Source organism: Hipposideros armiger, unplaced genomic scaffold (genome assembly GCF_001890085.2).
Source record: "Hipposideros armiger isolate ML-2016 unplaced genomic scaffold, ASM189008v1 scaffold_120, whole genome shotgun sequence".
In the NCBI taxonomy this organism is placed as follows: domain Eukaryota; kingdom Metazoa; phylum Chordata; class Mammalia; order Chiroptera; family Hipposideridae; genus Hipposideros; species Hipposideros armiger.
In genome coordinates, this window is record NW_017731470.1 from 2,317,238 (window position 1) to 2,328,503 (window position 11,266).

Genomic DNA, 11,266 nt, shown 5'->3' on the forward strand with positions numbered 1-11,266 from the left:
AAAAAAAGCACTTAAAAAAGAGTTTTACAGGTAATTCTGCAGATCAGCATAGACAGAGCTTTACTGTACAAATACTATGTTCCGGGAGACACTCTGTGCATCACCAAAACTTGACTTATTCAAGGTTTAGTGTTTATAAGATGAACAACTATTATTTAGCATCTATGAATGAGAGTTTAAGATTGAAAATTTGACTTTTTGACACAATATCTGTGTTTTCTTTCAAAATCAAACAGAAGAGCACTGCCTAGTAGAAACGTCACATGTTGACCATACCCTTGTATCAGTCGCCTTCCTGGTTATCCCTAACAGGGAAGGACCAATACATTTGAAATGTGCCATTAATAAAAAAGGAAGCTGAAAGGACCTAAGTGCTCTCAGAGGCATAAAAATATACTGCTCCCCCCATTCACTGCTTTCCCACAGAAGCCAGAAAGTATGTGGGGAATAGCAAGGTAGAGTACATCACAAACATGCAATATCAAATGTAAAATTTATTTTTCTCCTTTCTCTGTCCTACTATTTCCTCAGTGGTGGTGACTATAAATACGCTGGCCTCACATCAGACTCAGGAGATAAGAGTCAGTGTCTAGTATCTTCAAAACACATTTGACCAGAGTGTGACTTCCCTTAGTCTATGGGGAGATATTTAATAAATAAATAAATGTATTTTACTGCTTAATTTGATTACTGAATTTTAGTAATAGTGTGTTTCACTAATCCAGTACCTGATATCTGCTAAAAAATTAAGTTCTGATTAGTTTAATTCTGAAAAAGTTTTCTTGAACAACGTTTCTTCATCATCCCTCTAACCACCATGGTGAAACTAACCCTATTGTGGACATCTCTTAGTTGGATCTAAATATCAAGGATTGAATTCCTAAAAGACCAGATAATAAGATGGTTATCTGCCATATGCACTCAGACTGGAGTCTGGAAAGCAGAGATGGAATCCAGGATCTGTCTTTCCTCCTCATTCCACAAGAAAGGGCATATTTTCAAACCAAAGCTAGGTGTATTTCATAAGCCAGGTTACCTAGGCCCATAGGTATTATTTCCCATGTCATCTTCTAGTGTCAGTAAAGCTTTATTTGAATGTTCCAGCCTCTCGGCAATGTTTCAGGGGCTCGAGGGAAGAGTCACAAGTCTACATTAACTTGATCAGTCAAAAAGGAAGGACTCCTTTAGAGGCAGGGGCTGTGATGAATTGAAGCCTGTGGGGAAGAGAAAATCTCAGCATACAGAACAGAAGTAGGAAGGTCCCACTGTGCCTCCCCATCAGAAAATTCTTCTTTCAAGGAAACCAACAAATTTAGAGGTTTGCCAAATTTTTCTTGTTAAGTAAAGTTGCATATCCTGCACAGATAATATCCTTATCTTACAGAAGAAATGACTAAGGCCAAGATCAGTTAAGTTTCTTTCCCCAGAACACCACAGCTGCCAGTGGGGGTACAGAAGTGACAATTGTACCTCTTAGAGTTTCACATCACTGGTTTCCATACTTTGGGGGATGATAGCATACTTTAAAACCTTTTTTAAAAATTGTAGTAAAATACAAAACATAAAATTGCCATCTTAACCATTTTTAAACATACAGTTCAGTAGTGTTAGGTATACAGTAAAACCCTGGATCACGAGTAACTTGGTTTACAAGTATTCCGCAAGATGAGCAAACATTTCTAATACATTTTAACGTGGTAAACGAGTGATGTCTTATAATACGAGTAGTTTGTTTCCAGAATGAATTATGCTCACAAACCAAGGTATTACTGTATTCACATAGTTGTGCGGCAGATCTCCAGAACTTTTCATTTTGTAAAACTAAAACTCTAGACCATTAAATAACTCTCCATTTCCCCCTTCCTACCTGCAACCACCATTCTAGTTTCTGTTTCTATGAATTTGACTACATTAGATACCTCATATGGAATTATACAATATTTGTCTTTATTTGATTGGCTTGTTTCGCTTAGCATAATGTCCTTAAATTTCACCCGTGTTGTAGCATGTGACAGGGTTTCCTTCCTTTTTAAGGCTGAATAATATTCCATGTGTATGTGTATGTGTACACATTTATTTCTGTTTATCCAGTCATCTGTTGATGGACACTAGGGTTGCTTCCACCTTTTGAATGTCATGATAAGTGCTGCTGTGAATATGATAGCATAAATATCTCCTAGAAATTCTGCTTTCATTCTTTTGGGTATATACCTAGTAGTGGAATTGCTAGATCATGTGGTAATTCTATTTTTAATTTTTTGAGGATCTGCCATATGGTTTTCCACTGTGGCTGCATGATTTTACATTCCCGTCAACAGTGTACAAGGGTTCCAATTTCTTCATATCCTTACTAACACTATTTTCTGTTTTTAGTAGCCATCCTTATGGGTATGATATGATATTTTATTGTGGTTTTGATTTGCATTTCCCTAATGATTAGTGATGTTGAACATCTTTTCATATACTTGTTGATCATTTATATATTATCATAGGAGAAATACAGATCAGTGTTTATTTTCAATTGGTTTAATTGGCTTTTATTATTGGTTTTTAGGAGCTCTTCATATATTCTAGATATTCTGAATATCAACCCCTTATCAGATATATGATTTGCAAATATTTTCTACCATTCTGTAGGTTGCCTTTCCACTATGTTGATTGTGTTCTTTGATGCACAGAAGTATTTTAGTTTGATACATTTATCTATTTTTGCTTTTGTTGCCTGTGCGTTTGGTGTCATATCCAAAAATCAATACCAAATCCAGTAAGATGAAGCTTGTCCCCTATATTTTCTTCAAGGAGCTTTATAGTTTCAGGTCTTACATTTAGGTTTTGAATCCATTTTGAGTTAGCTTTTGTATATGGTGTAAGGTAAGGGTCCAGTTTCATCCTTTTGTCTATTGGGAAAATACCCAATTTTCCCAACACCATTTTTGAAGAGACTGTCCTTTCTCCATTGAGTGGTCTTGGCATCCTTGTTAAAAGTGCTCGCTGCCCCAACGAGGCTCCCTTAAAAACTTATGATTAAAGCTCATGCATGTTTTAGTAAACATAAGGTGTTTGTCTGATGTAAATTACTTTGTTATTCCTTTACCTCTTGGGTATGCATTTTAATGTCATTAATTACAGCAAAAAACAACAGCAGTTTATGTATTGATCAAAATTTGGTTGCAAGCCAGTGACAACATTGAGGTACATCATTGTGCCTCAGCATGTCAGTTGAGTACCGCGTGCTATAGTGTAAGCTCTCAAGGAAGGTATTTCTTGGAACGCTAAGAATATTTTGCCCATCCTTACTCTGCTGAATAATTACATAAATTTAATGAAAAGATTAAATTTTCTGACATCTGCAGAAGGCATTACCATTTTAAAGCAAAGTACATAAATAGGACCAAACAATGGGTGCCATTTGACTCATGAATAAGCAGGAAGTATGAGTATATTGCTCGGAGTATCTTTAAATAGATTTGGCTGAAGCGTGAGCCACTTCATCGTGGGTCCTCCTGTGCTCTTCAGGAGAATAAATTGAATCATGAGTAATTGGGAATTGGGAATTTTGGTGTCATGATAGTTGGTCTGGAAAGAGAAATACAGACAGAAAGAGAATCATCAGCAATATCTCCAAGATGGACGAGGCCTTATGCAGTAGAGGTGATGGGCATGTCCTACTTTTTGCTCGGCTACTCTTCCTGTGCCTGTCCAAAAGCAGCCAAAGGTAATAGCAGCTCTCCATTTATATAATAATCATTAGCTCACTCACATGGCCTTAGTGTTCATTACCTCTAGTTTTATAGACGAGTAAATTTTAGGTCCACAGGGATGGAATGCTTGTCTAGAGAACACAGCATAACTGATAAACATGGCATTCAAATTCAGCTTCCTAACTGGCTTTCTTTACTCAGCTATTTCCTTACTTAAAAAAAAAAATCTCAAAATTCCTTATTAGCATTTGCTACATAGCCTTTAAATACGCAAAGTACAAACATTACTTAGGTACTGTTTTTTACATATCATACCAAATCTTTTTAATTGGCTGCCATGACACTAGGCTCTCCTAATTTCCCTTCTTCTCACTGGTTGTTCCTTTTCAACCTTCTATTCGCCTCTATATGTTGTCAGACTCCAAATTTATCCTTGCCCTTCTTTCTGTCTTTTGTCCATGGAATCTAATTCAGTCCCATGGTTTTAAATAAAACCTTTATGCTGATGAGACCTGACTTATCTTTTAAGCTTCAGGTAGATAAATTCAACTTCTTTACTTAGATATCTAGTGAGCTTTTCAAATGGAGTATGTTTAAAACAGAATGATGAGGTTTTTTTCTGCAAAATCTACTTCAGCCTTAGGCTTTCCAGCTCACCAAATATCCAGTTTCTCAAGCCACAAATGGAGGAGTCATATTTTATTATCTAGCTTCCCCCATCATCCACCACCTCCCACAAACCATAACCATATCCAAGCAAGTATTGTCAACTCTACCTCTGAAATATACCTGGATTCCAACCAGCCTTTCCACCTCCACCACTTCTACCTTAGCCCACACTTCCACCTTCTCTGTCCTGGACTGCTGAAGCGGTCCGTTAACTGGCCCCGCTGCTTTCAATTTATCCCAAGCTTACGCCTCTAAAGGTCCCAGTCTGTTTTCCAGTTAGCAGACAGGTGATATTCTTAAAGTAGAAATTAAACAATATCATTTCCCTGTACCCTCCAGTGCTTCCCACTGCAAGTAGGATGAAATATAAAATCTATATGATCTGGCTTTTGGCTATCTTGCTGAACTCATAGCCTGCCACATTCTCCTTATTTGTTATACCCAGCTGCACTGGCATTCTTTCTGTTCTGTTCATTGTCATTTTGCTACTCCCTCTACCAGGCGCCCCCTTTCCTGAAATTTTCTCTTAGCTCTCTTCTCCTCAACATTCTTTTCTTAGCCCAAATGTCACCTTCTTAGAGAAACCTTCCCTGTCTAAGAAGACGTCACCACAGCTCTATCATCCTCTTTCTCATTACCCAGGTTGTTTTTAAATATAATTTGTTCTTGTTTAAAATCATCGTATTGCTTCTATTTGTTTGCTGACTGTGTCTACCCATCAGAACGTCAGTTTAATGAGGGTAGGAGGAACTTTGTCTATCTTGTTCACCAATGGATCTCGAGTACCTAGAGTAGTACCTGTCACAAAGTAAGTGTGCGGTAAACATGTGCTGAAGGACGAAATGGCAAAATGAACAAGTAGAGAAAACATGTGAAACATAGAAGATTATTAAAAAACAATTTTTAATCTCATTATCCGGAGGTAGCCACTGTTTAAACATTTTCATTTTTGTTCTTTTAACCTTTTTCTTTTCTCTTTCTTTCTGTCCCTCCCTTCCTCCATCTCTCTCTCTCTCCCCCTCTCATTCAGTGTGTGCATGTGTATAATAAAGCATATATATTACACATACTATTTTATAGCCTGTTTTTATCACCTGGCAATAACGACTAAACAGATACCCATATCAACTTAATAAAAGACAGAAAAATATATACCCATATCAATAATAATTATTGGGTTGTCCGAAAAGTCATGAAGTATTTTTTCTGTTTTTCGTTGCAAAAATGCATCATGACTTTCCCAACAACCCAATATTATAAAGTTTAAATATGCCTATTTAAAAAAATAAGAGTAAAATGTAAATAATGAAAGTCATACCCCACTTAATCCAGTTCCTGGAAGAAACTACTGTTAAAATTAGTATGTATTATTCCACCATTCTTTTGTCTATATATAATCTCTCTCTCTCTCTCTCTCTCTCTCTCTCTCTCTCTCTCTCTCTCACACACACACACACACACACACACACACACACACACACAAAGATGTAATATAACATATCATATATAGGTATACGTGTAACTCTATATGTATATATGGAAAAATAAAATCACAGAGCTCAAACTTGCCTTTTCCATGTCAGAATATATTGAGATATTCCCAGGTCAGAACATGTTGACATTTTTAAGGGCTTTTTAATCTTTAAAATGGCTGCAGGGTGGAGGGAGAGGTAAGCCAACAAGAAGCAAGCTTTTTCCTGCTTCAGAGAGGTTCAGGAATTAAAGACAGACTGTATCTCTGAAGGAAGTAACTCAAGGTGGGGTTGAACATAGAAGGATAGATTCAAAGTCTTTACAAGAAGCATATAGGAGCCCAGTTCCCCTTCTCTGCTACACAGTTAAGTGACTACTTCTCCTCAATCTTGGCAGAAGATTGTGCCCAGAGAGTATTGAGGACAAATCATTGCTGAAGGCAAAGTAAGGCACATGCTGAAAACATGTGGGTTCTAGTAAAGTCTACCTATTCAGGGGTGAAAGTCCTGGCTCATTTTCCACTGACTCCTAAAATAATAACAACCAAGCTATGCCTTCTAGGCAAGAGATAGGAAAATTCTGCTTCAAGAAAGATGACCAGCCAAGAGAAAAGACTTATATACATTGGCAATTTAGAGTCCTCCAAGGCAACAACCAGATTCACTTTCTTAACCTATGGTGAGGCCCACTGGTTGAGCCCAATCAACATACATGGAGCTTCAAAACTAGAATTTTTTGTGTCTCACTCCAAAATACCAAGGATTAGCAAACATCCAAGAAAAGCCTCAAAATTGTAAAATAGAGTCAAAACATATACATAAACATCCAAAACATAGAGCTCAAAGGAAAGAGACATGGATGGGACCAGAAGTAAACTTTAAAAACTTCCTATTAGCATTTTCAGGAAGTAAGAGAAGATTTTACTTCCACAAAATAAGACCGGATGATAATTAAAAAAAAAAAAAAGGACAAATAATTAGAGAATAAGAAAAAGCTCATGGAAATTAAATATATGATAGAAAAAATTTTTTATGTTCAACAAAAAGATTGAAAGATCAATGTCGAGATAATCACTGCTAAGGAAACCTAAAAAGGCAAAGATAGGGAAAATGGAAGAGAAAGTAAAGAAAAAAGAAAAAAGGTAGAAAAATGGAGAGTAAAGGACAGAAAATTAGAAGATGTAACTAAGAGGCCCAACATGTGACTAAGTTACAGGAGGAACACAAAAGCGAAGCACTGTAAGTGGATAAAAACCAACACTAAGGCACATCGTAAATTTCAGAACATGGAAATAAAGAGAAAATACTAAAATCTTCCAGAGATGAAGAAATGAGTTGCAAGCAAAAGGTTGAAAATTGTAATGGCATCTGACTTCTCAAGAACAATATGAAATCTAGAATTCTGAGATATGTAATGCCTTCAAATTCTAAGAGAAACCATTTCCACCTTAAAATTCTAAGCAAATGAAAAAAGGTCAAGCATTAATTCCAATGAAAAAGTTGTATGAGAAAGGAAATCATCACTGTGAGACTCATCTGAGAACTGCATTTACACGGTCATAAATATAAAATATGAATATTAACATGACCAAAAATACTGACATAAGTGGAAAATTGGAAAAAAGTGTCTGCATGTGTGTATGCAAGCTTGTACTTGTGTGTGCGTGTGTGTGTGTGTGTGTGTGTGTGTGTGTGTGTGTGTGTACCTGCACATGTAAGGGTGAGTGGGATGGATATAAAAGTTATATCTTTATTTTCTATTGTAAGAGATCAATATAAAATTAAAAACTCGAGGAAAAAAGGCATATTATTTTGAAGGATGCAGGTAAATAGAAGAAACAGCTAAACCAGCTTTCCCTGGTTTCTTCAGGAGTCTGGCCACAAAGAGTGAAATGAGGATGGGTAGGGCTTGCTGTTTTCATAATAAGCTTTTTATATTATATGACTTTTTAACTCAGCATATTTATCATTTTGACTTGTTTTTAAAAGGGCACAAAAACTTGGGAAAATATTTGCTATGTTTTTGGAAATGAGTTAGTAGGTATTGTTTAAAAGATAAATGATACTAATGTAGTTGATTTTACAATGCTGTCATGGAAAGCCTTTCACAATTTTTTAAAAGTGAGGATGGTTGCAAACTAACAAAAATTCAGTTTTGTCTATTATAGAAACACATTTTTTATTTGGAAATATTTTAAGTATTTAGCGAAGTATAAGGAATATAATACATACATTTCTCTGTCCACCAACCACAAGTAAAAAAAAAAAACCCTAAGATTGTCATTTTTGCTTCAGATACACACACACACACACACACACACACACACACACACACACACACACACACACCAAGGATGCCAAAAAAATGTGTACACATTTTAAGAGATGGCCAACATTGCTCAAGCAGTAGTTCACCATAATCAGAAGTGTCTGGACGCTGATGATAAACACTTTGAGCACCTCTTGTAACTGCAGAAGTCAAATGTGACTTGTATTCATCTTTTGTTATTGGTATATATTGAGTATTACAATTTTAATACAGTTTTCCTTTCTTAAAAGGTGTATACATTTTATATATGAAGTAGAGTGTTATAGACAAATTTGATGTCTCTTTTATTCTACTCCCCAGTTTCAACCATATCATAAATTTAGTGATTATATTTTCAGTCCATGTTTTATGATCTTGTTACATACCATAATGTCTATAAACAATATAGTATATACTTGGTGGGGTTTTAATCGTTTGGAAATATTTTTATACTGTGTGAATTATCCTGCCACTGCATTTTTCACCTAAAATTTCTTATATTTATCTATGTTGATACACATAGACCTAGTTCATTAACTTTAACTGCTATGTAGTATTCCATTGTTTAAAATTTATTTATCTAAAATGTATTTACCTGTTCCCCTATTGATGGACATTTAGGTTATTTCCAATTTTGTTACTATCACAAAAATTGTGTCAGTGAAGGAAGGTGTCTGTAGCCACCTCCTAGTATGCATATCTGTTGAGTTTTTCTAGGGTATAAACCTAGAAGTAGAATTTCTGGTTATAGAATATGCACGTCTTCAACTTCTCTCAGTAATATAAAACTATTCTTTCAAATCACTGAGGCATTTACACTCTCACCAGCAGCCTGTGAGCAGTTTAAGTAACCCCATGGAGTGACCTAAGTATTGTAAAGGCTTCTGACTTTGCCAGTCTAGTGGGGCTGAAATATTGGGTTGTTGAAAAATTCATGACTCATTTTTGCAATAAAAAACACAGAAAAAATACGTCATGACTTTTCCAGCAACCCAATACCATATCATTGTTTTAATTGTCACTTATCTGAAAATTAGTGAAGTTAACCAACTTTTATTATGTTTCTTGGCTGTTCAGGTTCTCAATTTCTGAATTACCTATTCATATTCTTTGCATTATTCTCTTGAGTTATTCTTTTTCTACCTCATTTGTAGAAATCATTTAAAATATATTCTGGATACTAAAGATATATGTATGTATATCTATCTACATATTGGTTTTTTAATGACTGTATGACAAAGAAGAAATTTTAATAATACTTGGAATTGGTGGCACCATAAGGGCCTTAGAAAGCAATTTGGCTGTATATTTCAAAAAACATAAGATGAAGGGAAGCACTTATTCAGCACTTATTATATGGTAGGTACTGAACTATCTCATTTAATCACTTTAGCAAACCTGTGAGATTGGAACATTTTTCCATTTTGCATGTAAGCAGACTGAAGCCCTGTGAAGTCAAACCCATTGTTTGGGCCATGTCAGTAGCCAATAAAAGAGGTAGAGTTCTGTTGGATAACAAAGCCTGTACTTTTGCACAGCACTACACTAGGTCTCATTAAAATATAACCTACCAGTTCCACTCCTAAGGATCTGTTCTCAAAGAAAGAAGTTGAGTGGATAAATGCAAATGCACAAAAATGTTTATTGCACATTTCATTGATAATGGCAAAAATATTATTTTAAAAAACCTAAGCCTTCAACACAAGAGAATAATTTACTAAGACACCCCTGATAATGCAGGCAACTGAAAAATTAACAACACCGTGCCCTCTCAAGGACAGTCCTTGCTAAGTCTCTTGCTGGGTACCAAGAAATTAATTCTTCGGTGAATGAAGGCAATCCACAGTAATGGTAGATGACTCAACAATTTGTTAAAGTGCCTTTTTGTGGGCTACAGAGGCAAATACTATGAAGAATTCATTCCGTCATTCATTTATTTATTCGTTTTTTTCAGGAAACACTAATGAGCATTCTATGCACCAGACATTATGCTCTGTGCAGGTAATAAACAACAAATAAGACATGCCCACCACCCTTGAGGAGTTGGCAGATTAGCATGATGAAATAGACATAAATGCAGAGTCGACATTTACACACGTGAGTGAGCGATGCGAGTGTGCCACACAAAGAAAACATAGCTCTTCTATTTCCATAACTGATCTCAGCTGACCTCGGTGATGGGCAGGGGAATGGGGGAAGGTGGAACTAGACTTAAACTTGACAGTGAAAGGTAACAAACAGCCTGTTCTGGTTTAACAATCTCTCTTAGGTGACCTTAATTCCTTTCGAGGTGAATATATACTTATCCAAAGCTCACACTGTTTTGTTTTATCGTTTCTGCAAAGGTCTCCCAACTATCTCCCCTTCCCAGGAAGACAACAGGGTGCATTCACTTGTTGGTGGGGAGGAGTGGTCTTAATAATTAATTAATCATACTCTCCCTAATTAAGTTCCATTTGCCTCTCTCTCCATTGACAAAGGCCCATCTGTGGAGTGATGAACCGGCTGTTTTCTTGGTTCTAACAAAGCATGCAGGCAGTTTCTCAGGGACCTTGGCCATCAACTGCTGCTGACATGGCCACTCCGTGGCTTTGTTCGGTGCTATCCTTATCTGTAACCCTTAAGGGCAGGAAGGCAAAAGCCTAAGCTTCTGTGCCAGACAGCTTGACACTGAGCCCCAGCCCCGCCACTTACTAGCTCTGTGATTTTAGGCGAGTTACTTCTATATGCCTTGACGCCTTCATCCATAAAATGGGGACAATAAAAAACCTTGTCTATCTTGTTGGACAATCAGAAATGTGAAATGAGGGAATGTGGATAAAGGCACACAGAATCTGCAACATAACACATGATCAATAAATGTGAGCCATTTGTCTAGCCTCTGAGCTCACCAGGTAAGCAGGTCACCCATACATCTACCCTTGGCACCCCCTGGAGCATGTGGGGTGGGGGTGGGGAGGACTTGAATCTCTTTTATGCCTCCTGGCAAGCTGAGAGAGATGGCTTCTTTCTAAAGTTCTCAGTGGGAAGCAGGACACATGATCTCTCTCTCTCCCTCTCTGTCTCGCTCTGTCTCTCTCTCTCTCTCTCTCTCTCTCTCTCTCTCTCTCTCTCTC